This window comes from Eretmochelys imbricata, chromosome 6 (genome assembly GCF_965152235.1).
Source record: "Eretmochelys imbricata isolate rEreImb1 chromosome 6, rEreImb1.hap1, whole genome shotgun sequence".
In the NCBI taxonomy this organism is placed as follows: Eukaryota; Metazoa; Chordata; order Testudines; family Cheloniidae; genus Eretmochelys; species Eretmochelys imbricata.
The window spans coordinates 35,390,828-35,410,134 of record NC_135577.1 but is presented as its reverse complement, the minus strand read 5'-3'; the positions used below and the strand labels follow the sequence as shown (position 1 = coordinate 35,410,134).

Genomic DNA, 19,307 nt, shown 5'->3' with positions numbered 1-19,307 from the left:
GTGTGCCACATCCTTATGGAGGTTTCCATGCATCTGCCTTCTGAGCCTTCCTGTTCAAGGAGCACACTAGTGCTTCAGCATCATTGAGAAGTGCCCCTCCAGTCACTGCCCGGGAGCATCAGCACTGATCCTCTGAGGCCAAGGAAGAAACACAAGAGATTGGAACAGTCCAAGGAGCTAAGACTTAGCTCCACTAGATGATTGAGTTTCCTGGTACCATACACTAGTAAGCACTCAGGAGGTCAGAGAAGGGGGTCTGCAGGCAAGATACAGTATCCAGTACCAATCTCCTCACGCAGTGGATCATCAACTCTGGCACCAGTACCCGGGCCGAGTGTTTGTGTCAGTTGCAGACAGGATGAAAGGCCTTCCAGTCTTGATGCACAGAACTTTGTTCTGGATTTCATCCTGCTTATATCTGTGCTATGGCATTGTCAATGTCCCCCCTCCAAGCAGCGTGGTAGCGTATGCTACAAGTTCTCAATCAGCTTCCACAGCTCTTTTGATTCACATACCTATAACAGATATTTGTAGAGCTGCAACTTGGTCATTGGTACATATCTTTACAACTCACTATGCTATAGCTCAATATGCCAAAGATAATGCAAGTTCAGATGAGCAGTCCTTCACTCATTTTTCAGGTAGCATCCAAAATCCACCTCCGGATTGAATTGCTTGTGAGTTACCTGAAGTGGAATGGTTGTGCTCAAAGAAGAAAAAAAATATTAACCTGTTCTGTAACTCTTGTTGTTCTAGATGTGTTGCACATGTTTATTCCACAAGCCACCCCCTAGCCCTTTATATTGGAGTCTGTGGTTAGAAGTAACTGAGGAGAGCCTGGGAAGTCTCTACCCTTTTTACCATAGTGCAGCAGCATGAGCCAGCAAAGGGCACATTCACTGCCCCAACAGCTACTGCTAAGGGAAAAATCTCCAACTCTGGTGCACTGGGCATGCACACACCAGAAGTGGAGTGGACATGTGCAACACATCTCACAGAACAATAGTTACATAACAAATTAGTAATAGGGTTTTGGTTTTTCAAAGTGGAGAGACCATATTCTTCATAGCTTAGGATCAATTAGACCAAATGAGAACAGGAATATACTTTTCCTAACTAAAGACTTTCACTAAGGACTTATACACAGCGTTTATTTGGCATGAAGCCCTTACAACTTAAACTTCGTAAATTCTTTCATCTCCTTTATGGACCTCAATAGATAACCAGTTCAATTCAGACGCCTTTCAGCTGTGGGGAGGAGCTTTTTGTTATAACAGTATAGGACCTCTAAGAAGATCAAAAATTGTAACACTCAGGACAGCCAGGTCTCTGTATCACATTCTAAACATACATCTATATTGTCATCTTAGACACTTTCTCAAAGAGGTAAACAGTTCCACATCACTCAAGGAACCAGAATGTAATCATTTAGTATGTTATGTCTTTCTTACAGAATCTATTAAATGAAAGATGAATTATTTATCTGTATCAATTGCTATATGAAAAGCATGAAGGCCTGTTGTGGAAAGCAAAGACTAAATGTCTAATGGATGTGAATGTTAGAATACTCTGGTGAGGGTAGAGGGTTAATTGAGAACAAACTAGAGACAAATCTTGTAGTCTTATTCGAGACTTATTCAGGCAAAAGTCAAAGTGACTTCAGTTAACATCAACTGGAGTTGTTGGGAGTTTTGCCTGAATCAGTCTTGAGAAAAGACCGAAGGATTTGGAACTAACACATTGTCTATTAATATGAAATGCAGAATAGCTTGTAGTCATCTTTATTTGTAGAATTTTTATGACACTAGCAAGTTATATAGAATTAATTACCAGTACCCTAAATTTAGAACATCAAAACTAGTATATTATTTCACAGTTTAATTTCAGAGTTCACTCTATAATGTTCAGCCTCTCTTTTAAGCCCTCCCTAGACATATCAGCATCTATCTTTGTCTTTATTTATTTGAGTGTAACCAAGATGTCCATTCTTCTATGTAAGCAGTCTGATATGTGATTGGTTTCAGAGTAGCAGCTGTGTTAGTCTGTGTCCGTAAAAAGAAAAGGAGTACTTGTGTCACCTTAGAGACTAACAAATCTATTAGAGCATAAGCTTTCGTGAGCTACAGCTCACTTCATTGGATATGTGATTGTGTCTCTCCATCTAATCGTTCCCTTTCTCATGTAATATCCTTTTGCTCGGAGTCATCTTCAATTTTCTGTTGAGTTTTATACCTAATTATACTGCACTCTGCAAGTCCGCCTACAATCTCCTCTCCATTATAGTTCACATTTGCCATAGATTTGACACTTAGCGCATGGCTACACTTGCAGATGTAGAGCACTGGGAGTTAAACCAGCCCTCGGAGACCACAGCAGGGAAAGCGCTGCCGTGTGTTCACAGTCAGCTGCAAGCGCACTGGCATGGCCACATTTGCGGTACTTGCAGCGGCATTGGGAGCGGTGCATTATGGGTAGCTATCCCACAGAGCACCTCTTCCCATTCTGGCTCTGTGGCTTGTGGGAAGGGGGAAGAGGGGAGCGGGGCATTCTGTGTCCTGTCCCAATGCCCTGTGATGCATAGCTTCGCATCCCAGCAATCCCTGTGCTTCCATCCACATTTGGTGCCATCTTTCAAAGTTTTTTGTATTGCGCGCTGTGTCTTCCCTTTCGGTCTGTGGGAATGGATCCTGAACTTGTGAGGAATATGCTGATGGGTCTCGCCAGCACATCACAAATTGCAGTCGAGTTACTCCTTAAGCTACAGAGTGACAGTGAGGAGTCCGATGATGATGTGTTATATGCGTTATGCGAGTCGACAAGGTGGCTTGTGGCATTCACGGACTTGCTCACCACAGTGGAATGCCGCTTTTGGGCTCAGGAAACCAGCACTGAATGGTGGGATCACATCGTCATGCAAGTGTGGGATGACGAGCAGTGCCTGCAGAACTTTCGGATGAGGAAAGCCACTTTCATGGGACTGGATGCTGAGCTCACCCGCACTCTGTGGCGCAAGGACACGAGATTGAGAGCTGCCCTGCAGGTGGAGAATCAGGTGGCTATTGCAATTCAGAAGCTGGCAACTCCAGACAGCTACTGATCGGTCGCTAACCAGTTTGGAGTGGGAAAGTCGACCGTTGGAATCATGTTGATGGAAGTTTGCAAGGCCATTAATCGTATCCTGCTCAGAATAATCGTGACTCTGGGCAACGTGCGTGACATTGTGGCTAGCTTTGCACAAATGGGTTTCCCTAACTGCGGAGGGACAATAGATGGGACACATATTCCATTTCTGGCACCAGACCACCTAGCCTCCGAGTACATAAATCGGAAGGGGTATTTCTCTATGGTTCTCCAGGCACTTGTGGATCACCGTGGGTATTTCATGAACATTAACACAGGCTGGTCCGGAAAGGTGCATGATGCACACATTTTTCAGAACACAGGCCTGTTCAGGAAGCTGCAAGCTGGGACTTTCTTCCCAGACCAGAAGATCACCGCAGGGGAAGTCGAAAAACCCATTGTGATCCTTGGAGACACCGCTTACCCTTTAATGCCATGGCTCATGTAACCCTACACAGGGAGCCTTGACAGCAGCAAAGAGCGGTTCAACAACAGGCTGAGTCGGTGCAGAATGACTGTGAAGTGCGCTTTAGGCCATTTAAAGGGCCGTTGGCTCTGTCTGTATGGGAAGCTGGACCTGGCCAATGACACATCCCCACGGTTATAGCCGCGTGCTGTACCCTCCATAACATATGTGAAGGGAACGGTGGAAGCTTCACTCAGGCATGGACCACGGAGGTTCAACGCCTGGAGGCTGAATTTGAACAGCCAGAGACCAGGGCTATTAGAGGGGCACAGCGCAGGGCTGTAAGGATTAGGGATGCCTTGAGGCAGCAATTCAAGGCTGAAGCCACCAGTAATATCTGGTGCCCTGCACAGGAGTGCAGTGCAGTGGTTCCAATGCTAGTAGGCTTCTGTTTTTGCTACATGTGATGCACTGACTTGCAGTGCCTGTTGCTTTCCTAGGCTACGGTATGTTTTATTTAATGCAATAAAAAATGTTTTCAAAGCCAAAAAATTCATTTATTGAAAAGAAATACAACTGCTGGGGAAACAGAAAAGGCATGCAACATCTGTGCTGTGTGGGAGGAGGGAAGGGGGCAGGGTGGGGAACAGGACAATCACAGATTTGCGTATGTCCTATTATCATATTCAGTCTTCCCGTCTGGAGTGCCGTACAATGAGTGCTGCACTTCAGGCTGGCTAAAATGCATGCTGATGGGGGTTGAGTGCAGTGGGTAAGGGTCGTAGTTTGCAGGGCTGGGTGGTGATGCTACAGGTGCTGGAGGCAGCTGGTGGTGATAAGAAACCGGATGTTTGGGGAAGTGGGTTGGCGGGGACATGGGAGCACAAGGGAAAGAGTTTTGGCACAAGGGCTGCGGGGGCAGTGGGCGCGGATCTGCTCCGTCTGCAGTGCTATGAGCTCCTGTATCGAGCCCAATTGGCGCTCAATAATGCTTAGCAACCGCTCCATGTTTTGGTGCTGGCAAGCCGTATTCTGCTGGCGGACCCTCCTTTCACCCTCCCGCCACTCTTGTACTTTTTGATTTTCATTAAGGGACTGCTGCAGGACTTCATGCAGCATGTCCTCTTTGGTTCTTCGCGGACGCTTTCTGATTCTTTGCAGTTTTTTGGCCCTTGATAACAAGGACGGCTGGGATCTCAAGGTTGCATCTGTAAAGCCAAAATGCAACACTTAACAGAGGCAGCATTGTTCACACCAGACATAGCACTGATTCGTCCGTACTTAAAGACAAGTACAGTGTACACAATATCAGAAATTGCCCATCCCAAAGTGAGCGCACATAACCCACAGGAGCCCCAAAATGGTGAGTAAACACAGGGGCAAGCAGGACTGATTGTTTCAGGGCTGTACTGTCCTCTGGGGTTCTGTGCCTTGGGGAGAGCCAACAGCTGCAGGGGTCCCTTATACTGTCCCCACATTTTCGACAGGATGAGTTCGTCCTGGAAGATATCTCACTGCTGAGGGTGACCTGGGAAGCAAGGAAGGGTCTTCTACTACAATGCGGCTTCTGCACTGGCCCTTATGCCGCTTGCCTGTGTGCAGCAATGGTCCCCCCGCCCCACACGGCACAGTGGCACGGACATGTTAGCCTTACAGGGACGAGGAGCACAGTAGCTCTGCCAAGGAACCTGCACAAGCAGATTGCCCAGCTTCTGCATGAGACCTTTGAAGAGATCACTGAGGCCGATTACCGCGATGTGAGAGAGCACATCAATGCTCTATTCCGTATCTAGGCATGCATGCAGCCTTAGCCCTTCTTTCTGCAACCTTCCTCGCTGCAAGAGCTCGCACCGAACAACTACCTTCCCAAAATAAAAGCCACTTACCGGGCACCTCCTCTGATGTTTGTTCTTCCCCAAGCACCATCCGCTGCGACTGGTTACCTTCCTCCTGGCTTGAAAACAGCTCCTGGCTGCATGCATCTAGGGATGCCGGGCTGTCTTTTGGCTCTGCCACCCCCCCCAAGCTCCCTCGCTCCCTCTTTCCTCCTCCTGTCTTGTTGAACTCTGTGCTGCTCTGGCCTCTGAAGTGTCCATGGTGGTCTTCGGAGTGGAGGTGGGGTTGCCCCCAAGTATCGCATCCAGCTCTTTGTAGAAATGGCAGCTCGTGGGGGCAGCACCGGTGGTTTGCCTCCCGCTCTTTGTGGTAGGCATTCCACAGCTCCTTTACTTTAACCCTGCACTGCACTGCGTCCTGGTTATGGCCACTTTCCATCACGTCCCTTGATATCTGCCCGAAAGTATCGTAATTCCTACGGCTGGAGTGCAGATGGCACTGGACAGCTTCTTCCCCCCAAACACTGAGGAGGTCCAGCACCTCGCCATTGCTCCATACTAGGGATCGCCTGGTGCGTGGAGGCGTGGTCACCTGGAAAGATGCGCTGAGAGCACTCCACGCCTGGCTGAGCAAACAGGAAGGGTAATTTCAAAATTCCCAGAGAATGTAAAGGGTGGGTCTGACGGTTGGTCATCTGAGGGCAGGACAGTAGAGTTCAAAGTGATGACCAGAGTGGCTAGAACAGGCATTGTGGGACACTTCTGGAAGTGGATCAGAGCGCACTAACAGACCAGGGTGTCCACACTGGCGCCGCAGCACTCCAGCCGAGGTGCAGCAAGTTTTATGTTTCTCATGGAGGTGGATTACCAGGAGCGCTCCAGTCGCAGAGTCTGGGCGTTCTACATGCCTTGCCAGTATGGACACCTCAGGAGTTAGGGTGCCCTGGGCTGATTTAATGCACTCTAACTTGCAAGTGTAGCCACGGCTTAGGTAATTTATTTATTCTTGCATTTGCCAGTGTAGGCTTCGATTATTGCAACTCCCTCTTCTGTGACCTCCAAAATCACTTACATCCAAACTCTATTATGCTCAGAGTACTGTGGCACACCTTCTCACTTTCATAAATTCACATCATTCCTATCATGAAAGATGTCTACTAAAAATTGTTTTGTCATCTTTGTGGCATCTTTGTTTACACCAAGATTTTATATCTTCATTCTGCCAGTTCTGAACCCGTCTTGTTCCACAGAGATATTTTTTATGAATTACATGGTATTATAATATTACATTTTATGGCATTTGTACCAGTATTTTCCCATTCTCAGTTTCTGCAATTGTGGACACTTTTTTTGTGTCAACAAAATGAAAAACAGCAACAACAGGTGCTCAGATCACATAATGGGTGTGATATAAAAAATCTGAACCGACGACAGGAGAATTTATGTAGGCCTGAAAAGTTGACAAACTTTTAATGCTACCTGTTTGTGTTATAAATTCTTGGCTTAATACTCTATTAAAATATACAGTCATATCATTTAGGGCTTAAGTGTTTCCATTAAATAAGCACTGTATTAGCAAAATACTACAAAGGTTTCTACTAGCATTTCCATTATTGGATTTTGCTGTTCTTTCCCTGTCTAGTTTATTAAAACCCGATGCTGCTTATGTTAGAAAAACCTGTTATGTTTCAGCTGCATCTTAATATAGACTATCAGTCTGGTTTGGAAGGAGAGAGATCTTTTGTAGTTTTGGGCAGGGGCGATAAGATGACATAATATATCTGCTGAATGTTGCTCTTAATTTGATATCCTTTCAGAGGATATTCAGTCTTTACAGGAAAAAAAAATCTCTTGGGTATGTGTTTATCCTTAAGGCTGAGGTCAGTTCTAAGAGTACTAACCACAAGCTCAACGATATGAGAAATGTTTATCCACATCGTAATCCCCATATTTTGGAAAATCACAGTGGTTTTCTAAATGCCCTAATTAAAAATGTTTTGTGTATGTGTATAGGGTCTCAGGTAATAGCTTTCCATTTAGAGATTTTACCCATTTTAAACATGTTGAAATTGGCACAGAAAAAATGATTGTTATTTACCTATATTCTCAAATATACATATTATTATTATTGTTTATTTGTATTACTACGGTGCTTAGGAGTCCTACTCATGCAGTAGGACCCCACTGTGCTAGGCACTGTACAAACACAGAACAAAAAGACTGTCCATGCCCCAGAAACTTGCTGTCTAAATATGAGAAAAGAGACAACAGATGGGTACAGACAGAAAAGTACAAGGCAACAATGAGACAGCATCGGTCAGCATGCTGGGTTGTGGTGTCAGCACACTGAGGGCCCAACCAATGTCAAGTTCTTTATAAGCATCATGGAGAAAGAGGGTATAAAATAATGACAACAGATGCGGGAGTACAAGGAAACAATGAGACCGTCTTGGTCAGCATAAGTAGTGGTCTTAGCACAGCAGAAGCCTTACTGCTGTCAAGTTTTTTTTTAGACATCACAAAAAAAGAGAGTTTTAAGGAGGGTTTTGAAGGAAGATAATGTGAGGTAGTTTTGAAGACGTTCACGGAGAACTCTCCCAAGAGTGAGGGGTGGCATGGGAGAAAATAAAATATGATAGTTGAAGTTTTGTCAGTGTTTCCACTTATTTCCCCCTTATTTCAAGGCTTATACCATGGCCATAAAAATTGACTTGGAAAAAGGACTCAACCTGCAAATTATTTCTACAGAAAGATGATGTGTTCTGAGGTTAGAGCATGAAACTACGAATCCAATCTCATATGCTCAATAGCAGTAGTAGGTTTTTTTGTGGTAGTACCTCCAAGCCCCACTCAGACCCCAGTGTGTGGGAAAACAGATAGCAAAAAGACGGTCTGCCCCTTAATATTATTTACCAGCAGCATTTTGTGTTTGAATGTAGTATGCAGGACATGTCAGTTTAGTTTCCACTTAATTTGCAGGTGCTGTGCAGCTCACTTCTGCTTTTAAAATAATTCTTGGGTGACTAGGGTTGTTATATTAGATCACAGTAAGAATATGGGTTTAAAGGGGGGCTTGGTCATGCCTAGGTAACATCATTACTGGAGAGCATCAGTTTTGCATTTTTGATTGCTATGTGTTATAAAGTGAAAGGAGTCAAGGCCCAGTAAAAATCTATTTTCACACCTCAGAAGGAGAGACAAAAGAGAGGATTTTATTAACTTCTGCCTGTAAAGGGACTGTTGGACAAGGATTACGGTAATAACTTTTCTCTGAAGTAGCATAATTTCCCAGAATGATAGAGTCATGAGACACACTGAGAAAAGCCTGCATTCTTCAGTTCCAGCCCTCTGAGACTTGAGGGAGGAGGTGCTTGGTTGAAAAATAAATAATAGAATAGGAAGCAATGATAAGATTTTCAGTAATGGTTGGTTCTGTCATTAAGGACCCAGTCCACTGTTTGTTTAGGTAAATAGAAAGACTCACATTTAGTCCCACGGCATTGGATTACAGGAAAATAATTACTCTTTACATTGTTTTTATTCCAGGACAAAGCAGGGTTGTTAAATTACATGCATATTTCTTCCCCACCCCCTAGAATTTTCACCAAATATGCAGTTTTCTGCAAACATGTATATGAATACTTTAAAGGCATACTTTATTATGTCCAGTAAATTGGGTATGGTATTCTTCATTTCCTGATCTAAACTGTTATGTAGTGTAGTGGCATGCTGTTAAAACCCCAGAGACAGCTGCATTTCAGTGGTGGCTGAAGCAATTAGGAGAATCACGGATGAGGGGTCCCAAGATGCATATTAAGGAAAGGCTGAGTCTTTTATGCGTATTAAACTTTAAATGTATAAAGTTTGATATATAAGTTTAAGCACCTGAAGTTTTCAATGTGGGTAAGAGCATCTCCCCTTCCACTACACTGTACTGTCCACTACCTCCTTATTTGACTTAGTTATAACGCCTTTCTCTTTCCACACTTCTCCTTTGGACCATAGATGCTGGAACTAGGGGTGCTGTGGGTGTTGCAGCACCTCCTGGATTGATGTGATTTCCATTACATACAGGTTTTATAGTCTGGTTCAATGGCTCTCAGCACCCCCACAATAAAAATTGTTCCCGAACCCCTGCTTTTGACTCACTAAAGACTGCAAGAGGGGAGCACCACTATGGTGGGCCTCATAAAGTCTGTTGGCACAGATTATCATGATTTAACGTAGCACAGATTATCATGATTTAGCACTTCTTTTAAATTATGATCTCTTTGAGACCAGGACCATTATTATTATTAATCATGTTTATTACTGTAGTGCCTGAGGGCCAACTAGGAGTGAATCCCCATTGTGCTTAGCACTGTTCTAACATTTAGAGTAGTAGATGGTCCACGCCCTGAAGAGTTTACAATCTACATAAACAAGATAGACAGGCTGGTGGAAAGGGTACAACACACAAGCAGAGTCTGACACAGATGCTCCTAGGCAAAAGGTCTGCTGTACACCAAACACATGACTTACAGGAAATTTATTTATAAAGAGTAACATGTAAGGTATTTACAGAAAGCCAGCCAGCTCTGCAACAGACTGAACTCTGGGCGGGGAACCTACTTTGTTATACAGGAAAGGTAACTGTTAATAAGTGTAGACCCAGGCTTGCATTTTACAATTTTGTTTTGTTTTGTAACCATTTGTTTCCAGCATTCTTTCTTTTTTCTAGTTAGAATCTCAATTCTTACATAAGTAAACCTACTTTTGTTTTATTAATTATTATAAATGCTCACAAGTGCTGTGTGATTTTACAGGAGCACTGATTTAAGGTCAGACTAATAGACTGGGGCATACCACTCCTTTTGGGGCAGAGGATCTGGGATTTCTGTGAGTAGCCAGTGTCGGGCTGGATATGACAGGGGAGAGATTCAAAGAGACTTGGGGACTGGGGTGCACCTATTGTTCATCTGCAAGATGAAGACAGGTCTTCCATAGCTCAGAGGAGAGTGCTTGAGTGACTAAAAGCCTGGTGGTGTTAGGGAGCTGACTCCCAGTCAGTCACAGGCAAGACTCCCTCACAGTGGAGGCAGTGTGACTCAGTCCTGGGTATACCAAGAACTATCATACAGAGTGAACAATATGATGGCAGCAAACATAATGTTAGTTCCGTGATTTTTTGGGGAGTTGGTCTACTTAGGAGGGGATAAGCTAAATGGAAAGAAAAGGTACGAGAAGGGGGTTGAGGGGAAGAGGCAGGGAAGAACAGGTGTGTAGTGAAGCAGAGGTGAAGAGACTGTGAGGGAGCAGATGGGAGATGGTTAGGGTTGAAGCAAACAGCCAATCAGCACAGGGCAGAAAAAGTCCAGTCAAAACTAGAAAGTTGCCTGAATGTCCAGAGGGTCCCTACTTCTGCCTGTGCCAACTAGCGTCTATGACTGACTCCTCTCTGCAGTTTCCACCCCAAGGTCACATTCTGGGTTCAGCAGGATGCTGAGGGCAGGCTTGGCCCTGGCTGGGGCCCAATTTTATCCCCTCACTTCAGTGCATCTGTCCTTTCTTTGGTTGCGTCTGCTTCTACTGGCTGGAGTCTCTGGCTGGCTCCCTGCCTTCTCATGTTCAGAAAGCTTTTAGTGCTCCCTGAGAGCTACCAGAAATAATAATAATTAATAATAAATAATACAAAAGAACACCTTTACTGGGCTACCTCCTGTCTTAGGAGGCCATCCCAAGGAATACTCAAACTCATTACAATTCTGCACTTCTTTTATTTGAAGACTACATATTTGAAGCCACTAGTTTTTCTTCATTTCAGTAGTCTCTCCTGACAAGTTGAGTACAAAGAGAACTCCACCATCAAAGATGGAGGATGTTAGCATAAGGGAAGAAAAAAACCACAAGTTATTCATATACAGTCCTGTCACATTATCTAATATTTATTTTCATTCACTTATTTCCGCACTTTCTTCCGGATTATTACCTAATTTTTGCACTCCTCACTTTGGATGCTGAATGCAATATTAACCAGGCTTTACATTTCTTTTCTCAACAGTAGTACAAGCCTGAATCAATAACTGGACATAAAACACTCTGAAGTTTGCAGAGTTTGCATGTTTCTAAATGGAGATTTGGATCTGAATTTCATTGCTGGCCTATTAAACAATCACTACTCAGAATCTAGGTTTAATATTCAGACCATGAATAGTTAAATTTTTCAGTATAACATCTCATTTCACTTATTTCAATGGGCTTTCAAAAATAGGGAGAATTTTAGAGATAATTATCCCTAAAATATTTTGTGGTTTCACCCTATCAGTATTAAGATCAGAATTCACATTACTTAAGGAAAAGTGAAAGTATTTTTAATCCCTATCTGCAAGCAGTTGGGATTTTCCGAAAACTAATAGTGCATGCAGTCACCCAAATACTGTGGGTATCAGTGTTGGCTTTGTAAATCTTGACATTTGATACCAAATGGCTAAGATAAAAAAACTCTTTGAAAGTAACAGTGTCAAAATCTCAGGAACTCACCAAGAGGAGGGTTCAAATGATCCAAAACTTAAGGTCAGTGAAATAAGTGTTTGACTGGAGCACTTGAATCTTCTTGTCAGTTGGACACATGACCAGCTGTGCTATGGATTTAGATTTTTTTTTTAATTTTGCTTTATATTTACCTTTTGTAATGTAACCAAGCATATGAATTTACTGTAGGTAGAGGAAAAGCACCACTGTGTTACTTACCCACTTCTTTGAACCATCCTTCTTACCTTATATTTATCATCCATAATCTCTATTCTCTCCCTTGCCTGAACTCTTGTCCTGTATCTTGGTTTGTGTTTGTCTTGTCTAACTTCATGTCAGTTCATTTCAGGTACTGAGGACCCTCATCTCTCATTGACTTCAGTGCATTTCAGGTGTTCAGCACATTGCAGGATCAGGCTCTTTGTGGAAAGAAAGGATCGTATGATTCATTATTATTTATTATTCAATTTGTTGTGTAGTTTCGTACTGCTAGATACCTCAAAAAATAAATATTAAGACAATCTCCCTGCTCAGAGAAGTACCTTGCTCTCTGATTTTAAAGTATCCTGTAAATTTATGGTGCTACATGTGATTTTTAATATTATAATCCAAATTGGCCATAATTATTCAGTCATTGTGCTTGCTTTATCAGATTTCATGCCAGAAGATAATAATTGTTAATATATGACAACATATGTAAAAGCTGAATTGTAATAATTTCATTTCTCTTTCCGGGGGGTGGAGGGAGGGAAATGACATTTGGCATCAGCAGTTCTCTGACTGAAGTAAATACCATTTTGTGGAGCCCCAGTGCAGGCTTATATTTGGCAACACATTTTGGGAACGCCTTCCTTTCAGCTGGTGATGCTCTCAGTATCCAGCAGACGGCAGCATTCTTTATTAGGCTTTATCAATCTCTACCCCAGCAGGGAATGATGATTAAATCTAAATCAAGATTACCTGTCGTGCCAGCTGTAATATGTTAATGGATTGCAACTGTTACTGAGAGGGTAAAATTTTTAAGGGGAAATAGGAAACCAAAAATGAAATTTTAGGATCTGGTGATTACAGTCTTTAGTCACTTCTTACCACTCCTATGGTAAGTTCCTCAGGGCAGGGGCTGTGTATTTTCCTATGTGCTTGTACAGCTCTAAGTAAAACAGCCCTCAGTCATGAGAGTGGGGGTGTTACTGGGAATTACTGCAATACAAAAATAATGTATAATAGAGTGTACATTTTTTTCAAGAATATGGGACGCACAAAAAATACATACTTAGATGCTGGGTTTCTTCTGCCAGAAAATGTATATGGTAAATAAATCTCTGCCTAGAAGGATTACATACCATTTCTGCAGAATTCTATTGCCCTCTACTGGTTCACTGTACACAGCTGTGATTTGGTAATGCTGACTAATATAAGATGACCTTTTATGGGTTTCATGGTGAAATAACAGTAGACAAACAACATGAGGGCTCAGTGTACCACTCACATTTAAAAGGGAATACGAATCTAAATACTCTTGAGTGTTTTATTTATTTTGTATTATGTTTTTTATTTTGTATCCAAGGGTAAATGCAAAAATAAATAGTTTTCCTAACAGCAGTGAGCCAACACAGCTAGTTCTCTTTTGTGCACTATATCCCTTTACATTTATGTGTATAAATATCTGTGGCCCCAACCTTACAGATGGGAGGACCCCCATTGACTTCAACAAGCTTCCACAAGAGCACAGGGGTTTGCCTATACAGAGTCCACCATAGGATTGAAGACTATACCTATAAACACAAGTAAATATGTATGTTTGAGATACAGATATATACACACACAATATAATATGCATGTGTACCCATACACTAAAGCTCCTGCAATCTGATCTATATGGCAGGACCTCTATGCCTGAATGTAGTCCCACTGAACTTAATGGAAGTCTGTGAGGGCACACTGCAGATCTTAGTGCAGGATCAGGGCCATATAATGAGTGTGTGTGTGTGTGTGTACGTGCACGTGGAAAGTATTGGATGTGGAAAGTGAGAATAAATCTTTTTTCTGTAATATCAGTATTTTTAAAGACTATTTTAAAATGTAAAGTTGGTTGTACTCATTTTGAGTAAGAGGATCCGTGAGAAGTAAATTCTAGGTATGCAAGGATATACATGAGAATGAATGAATTTACAGATAAGAGGTCCATAGTGATTTCAAAATCTACCTTTGTATTGATTATTACATAACATATAGATTTCTTAGTCATATTAGTCTGCTGAGAGAGCACAGCATACCTTGCAGGAGAAGTTAGCTCATGTTCAGAGTGTTCCTACGGCTCAAATGACATCAGACAAACAGCTTTATATCAAAGACTTCTTATTAGTTCAGAAGCTTTGGTGAAATCCTTGAGAATTGAATGAGAATTACATATTTCATGTTTATGTTCGAGTTAATTATGAGCACATACTTCAATGAGGTAAATTATGGCAGAACATTACATGTTATTTTCTGAAGTGTTCCATTTCAAAATATCTATTCTGTGATTGTTCATAAATACATGGCATATGATCAGACATTTAAGTGCATCGTTACTTGTTCTTGGAAGAAAACACAGTGTAGATACAGAATTGTTCAGAGGACTTCAAAACTAGTCTTTCAAAAATTTGAATAGTAGTTTGCTACTCTTTGGTATGGAAGGCCCTTTCTGTCTGATATTGAAACACTACACTGGCTGTTCTGCATATTTTTATAGTTAAAAATATCAAATTGAGTATGATTGAAAGTAGTTTGCAACATGTTGTTGTCAAGGAAGTGTTGTCCTTGACTTTAGCAAAGCTTTTGACACAGTCTCCCACAGTATTCTTGCCAGCAAGTTAAAGAAGTATGGGCTGGATGAATGGACTATAAGGTGGATAAAAAGCTGGCTAGATCATCAGGCTCAACGGGTAGTGATCAATGGCTCCATGTCTAGTTGGCAGCCGGTATCAAGTGGAGTGCCCCAGGGGTTGGTCCTCAGGCCGGTTTTGTTCAATATCTTCATTAATGATCTGGAGGATGGTGTGGATTGCACCCTCAGCAAGTTTGCAGATGACACTAAACTGGGAGGAGCGGTAGATACGCTGGAGGGTAGGGATAGGATACAGAGGGACCTAGACAAACTGGAGGATTGGGCCAAAACAAATCTGATGAGGTTCAACAAGGACAAGTGCAGAGTCCTGCACTTAGGATGGAAGAATCCCATGCACCGCTACAAACTAGGGACCGAATGGCTCGGCAGCAGTTCTGCAGAGAAGGACCTAGGAATTACAGTGGACGAGAAGCTGGATAAGAGTCAACAGTGTGCCGTTGTTGCCAAGAAGGCCAATGGCATTTTGGGATGTATAAATAGGGGCATTGCCAGCAGATCGAGGGACGTGATCGTTCCCCTCTATTCGACATTGGTGAGGCCTCATCTGGAGGACTGTGTCCAGTTTTGGGCCCCACACCACAAGAAGGATGTGGAAAAATTGGAAAGAGTCTAGCAGAGGGCAACAAAAATGATTAGGGGACTGGAACACATGACTTCTGAGGAGAGGCTGAGGGAACTGGGGTTATTTAGTCTGTGGAAGAGAAGAATGAGGGGGCATTTGATAGCTGCTTTCAGCTACCTGAAAGGGAGTTCGAAAGAGGATGGATCTAGATTATTCTCAGTAGTAGCAGATGACAGAACGAGGAGTAATGGTCTCAAGTTGCAGTGGGGGAGGTTTAGGTTGGATATTTGGAAAAACTTTTTCACTAGGAGGGTAGTGAAGCACTGGAATGGGTTACCTAGGGAGGTGGTGGAATCCCCTTCCTAAGAAGTTTTTAAGATGAGGCTTGACAAAGCCCTGGCTGGGATGATTTAGTTGGGGATTGGTCCTGCTTTGAGCAGGGACTTGGACTAGATGACTTCCTGAGGTCCCTTCCAACGCTGATATGCTATGATTCTATATATTAGTTTATGTAAAATATATCTTTCAGGTGCAGAGTATCTTTTATGTGATGTTTAACAATTGTTAGTGTGGTACTTTGTACTAAACTAGATGTAAATAAGCATATCCTTCATCATCCAGACTTACTGCTGCTGTAGCTATAACAACTTTTTCGAGTGCTGGTTCCTATATATATTCCCCTATGGGTATGCACGCACTCCATGCACCGGACACTGGAGAATTATAGTAAGTATTGTGCTTTGGTCCACGCCTGTACCCCAGCTTTCCTCATGCGCCATGCCAAGGCTATAAGGGGCAGTGCAGACTGACATCTCTCCAGTTGTTTCTCATGGCTAGAGTTGGAATATCCAGTGTCTAGAACTGATCCTCTTCAGCGTTTTTTCCAGTGACTATTTTTCAGAGTTTTATAAAGTTAGTTGCTATTGTTAGTAGTTCATTAGTTTAGATAGTAGTTATTTCAAAATCTCACCTGGGGAATCCTCTGATCCCCTAGTGCAGGACTTAATTATGCCCAGGCTTCCAGACATTAAGAATTGCATCTCATGCCCTCACTCCTGATGTGTCAGGGACAACTGCCAGCTCTACCTCTGCTGCCTCAGACAAGCTCATATTTCTGCTAAGTGCAGTATCTGCCATTGCTTTCCTAACCAAATGTGACAGGCATGAGAATTCCAGCTTCAGAAACACCTAATGGAACACTCCATGAGGCCCCAATCAAATCCAAGCCAGGGAGACCCCCCTGCATATCAGCCGAAACATCAATGAGTACACATTCTAGCTCAGTGTCTAACTCAGGAAAGGGAAGGACTAAAGTGAAGGACCCTTTGTCTGGGCATTCTCACTAGTATAAGGGGTATTCTCATAACCGTAAAAATAGATCGCCTCCTAGTTCTAAGAGAAAGGATCTCTCTGCACTCCATACAAGTTGGGCAAGTCCTTGCACCCAGGACACACAGATTTAGGTTCTCCTAAATTTCATGGCAGTGATCAGAAGGCGCATATGAGCAAGGCTCCTTCAATACTGTTCCATGCGCCACCATTGACACTGAATATGGTACCAACTAAAACTAAGCACCAGGACCTGATGGACCAGCCGTGATCACATGGTCAGAGGCTCCTTCACAGGCAATATCTTCACAGCCCCAAAAGGAACCACCAATTACTAAGAGTTCCTTTACACCAACTCTGCTGGCACAAGGTAACAACCTGCAACCTTCCAAGGCTCCAGTATACTACACCACTCCAGGGGATATCTTCATCCTCCTGGAGCCGCAGTCTCCCCTGTTGTTAGGACCAACCCTCAACAGGGAGATCCTAAGACCAGGGAAAAGCCCATCTCCCAATCCATCCATTAGCTGCAGCTTCCCAACACCAGTACTGACAGCACCACCAATGGAACCAGATCGGACCTTCTCATCATTGGGAGAGTCAGACATACTGGTGGAACATCGTTCCCTCCACCAAGGGAGTTCAGCCCAGAAAGGGGATTGAGAATCTTCTACTACCCGTCTCATCCATCCAGGTTGTGACCCATCCTCAGAAACAATGACTTGGGAATCACAACTTACATTTGAACCCTCAAATTGGCCTTACTGGGGACTATGGGACCTGTATGAGTGGCATTCAGAATCCATGCTATCCAATAGGGAGTCTTTCCACCTCTCCCCTCCAAGAGGCCAATCAGAACCTCCTGAGCTTACGGAAGAGGAAAAAGGTGAACCGGATCCTTGGTACCACCAATACCAGCAAATATTTCTCCCTTCTCCCCCAATGGGGCATTTGTTCCTGCCTCACCATTTCTTTCAGTTGGCCACAGACAGTTTCAAGAGCTGCTTCAGAGAGTAGCAGAAGAGCTCCAAATCCCTTTAGATGAGGTCCAGGACTCTCAACGCAAGCTTGTGTACATTCTACCACCTACGGGATCTAGCCGACTTGCACTCCCAGTCAACGAGGCCATACTGGAACCTGCAAGAACTGTGTGGAATGCACCAGCAACCTGTGCTTCTACCCCTAAGAAGACAGAAAAGCAGTATTTTGCCCCAGCTAAGCAAGCAGAGTTCTTGTTCTCCAATCCTGTCCCACACTCCCTAGTCATCCATTAGCCATGGAAAAGTTGAGATAACAATATGCAAGAGCTGCCCTTGCAGATAAGGATGCCAAGAGTTTAGACCTTATGGTGAGAAAGGTATTTATTTCCACCAGCCTCTAATTTAGAATTTCCAACTAACAGGTCCTCATGGCAAACGGACAATTACCTGTAAATGGGCACTCACCTCTTGAGTGCCTCCGAGCAGCTGGGTGCTGTATCACAGTCCTTTTCGTGGCCCCGGTCTCACCCTGGGGGCTGCCAGCTAAACCACAAAGTCCAAATGAATCCCTTCTGTGGTATTAGTCCGTTTGCCTTGGTAGGGTCTTAAACCTCAGTTCTAGGCCTTTTAAATTCAGCCTTTTGTTTGGGCTCCCATATAAGCCCTCTCCCCTTCTTGGGGTTTGTGCCACTTTACCCATGGCTGATAGGGGAACCGAGACCCACCCACTACTTTGCGTTCCAAGCCATGGATCCTATACACAGCAGTCCACATACTGCTTACTTGAATCCTTTGCTGATATTTCCCTGGTCTTCTTCATACCAGGCCCTTTTAACTCCAGCCCTCTCTCAGGGCCAGTGTCTTCTGGTTATTCTCTCTCTACAATCCCAGCTATGTAAGTTCAGCCAGCTATAGATCTGTCTAATAGTTGGCTCTTTGGCCCAAGAGGAGAACCCTTCTTCACTCCTCTGGTCCCAGCCAGAAACTCACCTGCTAAGGCCAGGCAGCTCCTTTTTTTGTGGTCCAGCAGGACCCTGATTAGCTGTTCCTAGCTCTTCTGGCCCTTGGAGGACCAGGTCTCTTGTGGTTTTCAAAATGGCTGCTCAGAAGAGTCCTCTCTAAGCAAACCTGGAGGACCCATCTTCAGTGCTGTTTTCCTCTCAACCCATTGGTTCTTGGGACACAGTGAGTAGAACCACAGGGCCCTCAGGATGGAGCCTCAAAGGCCAAATGTACTCCATCAAATTACTCCAGGAGAATAGGCTTCAATTTCAAACCCATGATTTTTATTTGGAAATCTGATATTTTGCTAATATGTTGGTTATTTGAAATTACATGATTGCATTTCTTACTCTGAAATACAAAAACTACAGAATAAACTTTACATAGATGAAGGAATATCCTAACACTTCTTCGATGATCCATTATTCATACTGAATGGCTTTAGAATATCAGTAATAAAAAGTGAAAGATTACATACTGTTTGGCAGCTAAGCTATATTTTGTATTAAAAAATTATTCTTTAAAGATACCATCATCACAGGATTTTCACTCGTGAGTCTTGCCTCCAGTGCAACCCAAGCAGGCCCTATCTTGTACTGGCAGATCGAGACTCTAGAATGAGAATCATCCATTGAGATGATATCTTCAAAGCAAAATTACATGTAGGTAATTT

At 43.3% G+C, this 19,307-nt stretch overlaps 1 protein-coding gene across 1 annotated transcript in view; it reads left to right on the top strand.

The window, feature by feature from the left end:
* SBF2 (SET binding factor 2) overlaps positions 1-19,307 on the top strand; it is a 553,147-nt gene that overhangs the window by 422,102 nt on the left and 111,738 nt on the right. The gene's annotated exons all lie outside the window — the stretch shown is intronic.